The sequence below is a fragment of the Podarcis bocagei genome, assembly GCF_964188305.1.
Source record: "Podarcis bocagei genome assembly, chromosome: 1".
NCBI lineage: Eukaryota > Metazoa > Chordata > Lepidosauria > Squamata > Lacertidae > Podarcis > Podarcis bocagei.
The window spans coordinates 88,741,499-88,747,724 of NC_138125.1; positions in this window are offsets into that span (position 1 = coordinate 88,741,499).

Consider the following 6,226-nt stretch of genomic DNA (forward strand, 5'->3'; position numbering starts at 1 on the left):
GTAGAGAGAGCCCTCGAGCAAGAAGTGGCATTTCTCCTCCCCCCCAAAAAGTGGCTTCTTGTCCAAACCGCCGCCAACTTCAAGAGGGTTCTGTTCCGTGTAACCCCAGCATTTATTAATTTTTGCCAGCTGCGGCTCATTGAACTAGATGCAGCTGTTCCTTAGCCTGATCCCGCTCAGGTGCTTGAAGAAGCGGGTGGGTGTGTCGCGGGCGGAGCGGGGAGATCTAATGATCTTCTAAAATGCTGTGGTCCTCCAGATGTTTTCACTCCCAACGCCCAGCAGCCCCAGCTAGTATGACTAATGGCCCAGAGAGAGACCATGGGAGTTGAAGTCCAGCAACATGTGAGGGGGCAAAGCTGGGGTAGATTAATGGTTTCTTCTTTTGGTGTAAGATTTTGCATAGAGGTTTTGCATGGATGAAGGAATAGATACAAATAATGGGTTTAAATAGCAGTGTGACAGTGCATTTTTTTAAAAAAATGCTTCAAACTGAGAGCAATAGTTTGATGTGGAACATATTTCCATAACCAGCCCTTTTTTCATATGATATTTAACCCCTAGATCTCACTCCCAGTGTTTGGTAGATTTTAAGTGATAAAGTGCATAAACAAAACATACAACGTACTCAATACCTTGTGTGTCTGATGCATAGTCATGAGGTTTTCAAATTCCATTTTTTCTCATACATGGCCATATTTTGTTACAAAACTATTGACTGTATTTATTATATGTAAATATTGGAAGATACAGTGGTACCTCGGATTAAGTACTTAATTCGTTCCGGAGGTCCGTACTTAACCTGAAACTGTTCTTAACCTGAAGCACCACTTTAGCTAATGGGGCCTCCAGCTGCTGCTGCTGCTGCGCCGCTGGAGCACGATTTCTGTTTTCATCCTGAAGCAAAGTTCTTAACCTGAAGCACTATTTCTGGGTTAGCGGAGTCTGTAACCTGAAGCATATGTAACCTGAAGCGTATGAAACCCGAGGTGCCACTGTATACTGGAAGTGCACACTGTGTGCAAGAGACAGTTTTGTGGGACACAGGGAATGCAAAGATGGGATGGGGAAGAGGGTTTATATACCAGTTTGATCTCTGGGTTGTAGTCAGCCGGGTCCTGCTCAGAATAAACCCACTGAAATTAATCAACCTGAGCTGGTCAAGTCCATTAATTTTAATAAGTCTACTCTGAGTAGGACTAACATTAGATACAACCTTTTGGCTAATTAGATTCCCCCTCCTAAAAAATGTGGCAGCTGTGATCTTAGTCATTCATTGATCAATTCTAGATGTTTGCTGCAAAGCTGGGTGATAAAAATATTATCAGCTTTTGTTCACCTGACAAAAACTACATTGGGACAAAAGTCCTTTTTTTTTTTTAGGGACTTCCGGGTTGGCGCGATCTGGAAATGGCGGATTCCCTCCGAGCTGCGGAGGGAATCGGCTCAACTGAGGACGGGTCTTGCCGCGCCGGCGACGCGGGGACCCTTAGAAACCGCAGGCGGTGAAGCCTGCGGACTGAAGACTCGGTGGGCGCCTTAAGCGCCCCCCCGACCCACGAAGAGCCTTTTTAAAGGCTGCGGAGAGGGTACGGAGGGTGGCGTGGCGCTGAGAGTCGATCGCTACCTCGGTTGAGCGGAGCCGCGAGCCATGACTGGAGAGCGCTGACTTCCTTCCTTGAAATTCGGACTGAAAAAGAATAACCCGTGAGTAAGACGGAATTGGACTTTAAGAATATTTTCTTGTGAATTCGAGACGACCGGGGGGGGGTGCTAAAAGGAAGTCCGCACCCCCCCCTCTTGCAGACGATCTAAAGCAACGATAGAAGAACTAAGCTGGAGAGCCTACCCTTTGTGGGGTGAGTTAAAAAAGACATTAACTTCCAAGATTTGGCAAAAAGAAATTTTGAGCTGGAGTGAAAGAGTGGAATTTTAGAAGCTTCTTTTCTGTTGTATACAACCCCCCCTCCCGGGCCCGGGAGCGTCCTGTGTTTGAGCTTGGGGAAGAGGATTACGGAGTTTGACAGCTGTCAAAGCTGTCAAACAGACAGTTTAAAGTTGAAAAATTGTCATCTAAGATCCCTCTGGACTAAAAATTAGTTAAAATTGAACTAAAATTGTTGGAAACAAAGTAACAACAACAAGTCAGAGGATTATTGGAGAAAGATTATTAAGTAACCAGATTCCCTCTAGGGGGAACTCTGTGACATTACAATGGCTGTGGATGGAAAGTTACTAGTGGAAATTGAAAGAATGTTTCATTTGGTGGGAATCTTACAAGAGCAGAGTCTGGCTATGAATAAACAACTCATGACCTTGACTTCTGGAACAAGCAGCTCTGCTGAATGTATTGAGGATCTGAATGAGAAAGAATCTGCAGCTGAATCGGAAATGATAACTCAAGAAGTGGACGAGACTAAACAAGGAAAAGAGAAAGCAAAGATGGAAAGTACCAACCAGAAGCTTACACCAGTGGAATATAAGCAAGGAGACTTTTGGATTACATTGACTACAAATCTGCGAAAGATGCAAAAGACGAAGGAGGAGGCCTCGGGAGTATATGGAATACAGGAACTCAAAATAAAGAAGAAATATGATTGGGGCCTCCACTCTGACTCTGAAGATGCATGGCCTGCGGAACTTTTGCAGCAGTTGTTTTCAAATGTCCTTGTGGGAAGAGAACCTGGTTTGATGGGGACAGAACTCCTTCGAGATTCGACGACCAATATCAAGGACTACCAACAAGACCGGCGGAGAGGGACTGAAAGAGATTTGAAAGCCTCGGACGTGAGGAATCCAGGCTAAGAACTGTTATTTGGACATGTATTGGGGAAGGGACAAAAACCGGGGATGGGAGGGAGGGAAGAATAACTTTAAAAACACTCAGGACCTTTGGGTGTAGTTAATACGACTTTTATCTAAGACAAAATGGGAAATCGATGGAAGGGAATTTGAGTCCAACTTAGAAAAAATTTATTTCTTTTCTTTTTTTTATAAAAGAGGTAATATTAAGATGGTTAGAAATTTTAATTTGCTGACACAATTATGGGAATTGGGATGCATGAAGGGGGGTGGGGGGAAGTCAAGGAACAAGGTTAAGAAAGTAGGACTTTCTGAAATTATACATGTTATTGTCTTGTCCCTTCTCTGTGTGTTATGTCTTTATAAAAGGTGAAAAACCAATAAAAATTATTATAAAAAAGTCCTTTTTTAAATTTTATTTTTCAGTTTAACAACAATAATCATACATTAAAAAGATAGATACATACATATTTATTTTGACTCCCCTTCCCCCCTTCCCTGGTTTCTTATAAAAGATTTTTTAAAACTGCATCTCCCCCTTAACACCTTTAACTTTGTTACTCTCTGGATTTCTTTTAAATTAACCTTTTAACTGCTTTGTTTTTATATTAATCCTGCTAATGTGTTTAATTGTTCCTCAGTCTATATTAAAAGTTCTTTTTTGCCATTTCTGCATAGTCCACTAACTTTGCCTGCCATTCTTCCTTAGTTGGGACAGTATCTTCTTTCCATCCCTGCACTGTAGATAAAATTGTTTATGTATGCAATTTTTTTCTCATCTTTCGGTATCTCTCAGTGGGACAAAAGTTCAATAGGTTTAAAAGCAAATAGCTGCCCACCCCATTCAAGATGTCCCTATGCCATTTGAAGGCAATAGATGGACTGTTCAATATCCTTGGTGTAATCCTTGATGCCTCCCTTTCCATGGAGGTGCAGGTTACTGCAACAGCCAAGGCGACATTTTTCCATCTTTGCCGCATTAAGCAGCTGGTCCCTTACCTTTCCTGCCCCGATCTGGCCACAGTGATCCATGCGATGGTCACCTCCAGGCTTGACTACTGTAATTCGCTCTATGCGGGGCTGCCCTTGAAACTGTCCCACAAACTCCAGCGGGTGCAGAATGCTGCAGCGAGGCTCCTCATGGGGTCCCTGCCATGGGAGCATATTCACCCAGTGCTTTACCAATTGCACTGGCTCCCGATGGAGCATAGGGTCAGATTCAAGGTGCTGGTATTGACCTTTAAAACCCTTTGTGGCTTAGGGCCCTCGTATTTACGGGACCGCCTCTCCTGGCATGCCCCACAGAGGACCTTAAGGTCCATGAATAACCATAATTTAGAGGTTACGGGCCCTAAGGAAGTCAGACTATCCTCCACCAGGGCCTTTTCAGTGATGGCTCTGACCTGGTGGAATGCTCTGTCGCATGAGACTAGGGCCCTTCAGGATTTAACCTCCTTCCATCAGGCCTGTAAGACAGAGCTATTCCACCTGGCCTTTAATTTGAATTCAGCCTGATTTTTTATTTCCCTTCTCTTCCCTCCCCCTCCCTTTTTATGAAGATTACCTGCTCTGAGACCACACAGCTAATTCTCCCCTGGCCTCCTCGCTGGCCCAAGTGGGACTAATTCAGCCAGCTAGCCCTGGTGACTATCTAATGCTTATTAGATGGATTTCCCCCAAATTGATTTTTGAATTTTGAATTTTATTGTTATTCGTGTTTTTATAATGTAGTTTATGCTGCTTTTACAATTAAGTGTTTGAAATTTGTTGTTAGCTGCCCTGAGCCCGGTTTTCTGAACCGGGAAGGGCGGAGTATAAATAAAAAATTATTTTTATTATAGTATCCAGCATCTTCTCTCCCAAAGGTACTCTTGGGAACAGTATTATGTTAGAACATATCCCAGATCTGTTCCTGAAAAGAGGTTTGTTCTGATGGCAAATGCACAGGCAACAGTGTCCAGATTCCCACGTTCCCCATCCTAGAGAGAGATCCATGGGATCTAGAAACATCCTTGCCAGTGCCCTTGGTGTTGTAAAACTGCATTGGTTCTGAGATACGGGGAGAAGGGTAAAAATGTGTCTTTAATGGGGTATGTCTGTTTACATTCTGAGTCATGCAGCTAAATGACCATAAATCAACCCTTTCCCCTCTCTCTTCAATACCACCTCTCCCCCCAAACTGGACAGGTGCCCAGATGCAGCAGAAACAATCTCATAAATAAGAGCTACTAAATAACATGCTTTGTGCACCGGCAGGGAGCCACAAACAAACTCTGCATGAGCTGAATGCCACCATCCATCACTTTAATGGGTGTACTCTGGAAATTAAACCTGTCATGGCCCATCAGGGGGAATGTTTCAGCATGTGACATCCTGATAACACACACTTCTTCCATCTTTTTCTCTGCCTCGTGCCACCTTCTCCATGTGCTTCCACTTAACCTGTGACCTTTGCTACTTTGAAGCTCTGGTGTCAGATTATGAGGTCAGTTCTGAGGGTGTGATAGGGCTTGGCTCTTCTATCAGAATTCATGGGTGCTCATGTGCCTGAGAGAGCCATTATTTGCTACCTGGCTGTTTTAAGCACAGTTCTAGAGACACAGGGTTTGCAGAAAAGGACAAGTGGAATCTCAGTTATGCCAGTTGGGGGAACACAAAGCTTACCTGAATGCAGGATGCTGAAGGAACATGTTCCTTATTATTTCTGTCTTGAATATCCATGCCTGGATGACAGGGGCAAGGCATTGGGCGTAATTGGAAGAATCTCATCTGCATGAAAAGTGGTGGCGGTGGCATCCTGAAAGTAAGAGGATCGCTTCAGGGAAGTCAGTAATTTGAACCTAACATAAAACTGCCCCTCATTAATAGATTTACATTAGCAGCAGTTCTTCTCAATAAATTGCAGGGGAATGCAGCAAAAAAATTCTGTTGACATCCCTGCATATAACCACCCTGCAAACAGATCAGTATGAAGGCTTGATAAAGACCAGACATAGTGTACCTTCCACGCAAGCTTTTTCAGAAGAAAGCAAATCCAGATGAAAGCTCAATAAACGGATCATCCAGAATAGCCCTTTGGTGTAAAACAGGCTTCCTCAACCTCGGCCCTCCAGATATTTTTGGCCTGCAACTCCCATGATCCCTAGCTAGCAGAACCAGTGGTCAGGGATGATGGGAATTGTAGTCTCAAAACATCTGGAGGGCCGAGGTTGTGGAAGCCTGGTGTAAAACGATCAGGGCTGCATTTCTTCACTTCAGCCGCTGTGTGTCACTGTTGCTCTGTACCTCTTATCTGTTTGTAAGGAGCTGTACTAACTAGTTCATTTTATGGCACTGCCTTTGAGGCAGGCCTTCCTAGGAAGCTGAAGGCAATAGTTAGGGAAGTTCTTCCCCAATCCTAAGATGTAGTACAGTATATCCCAGG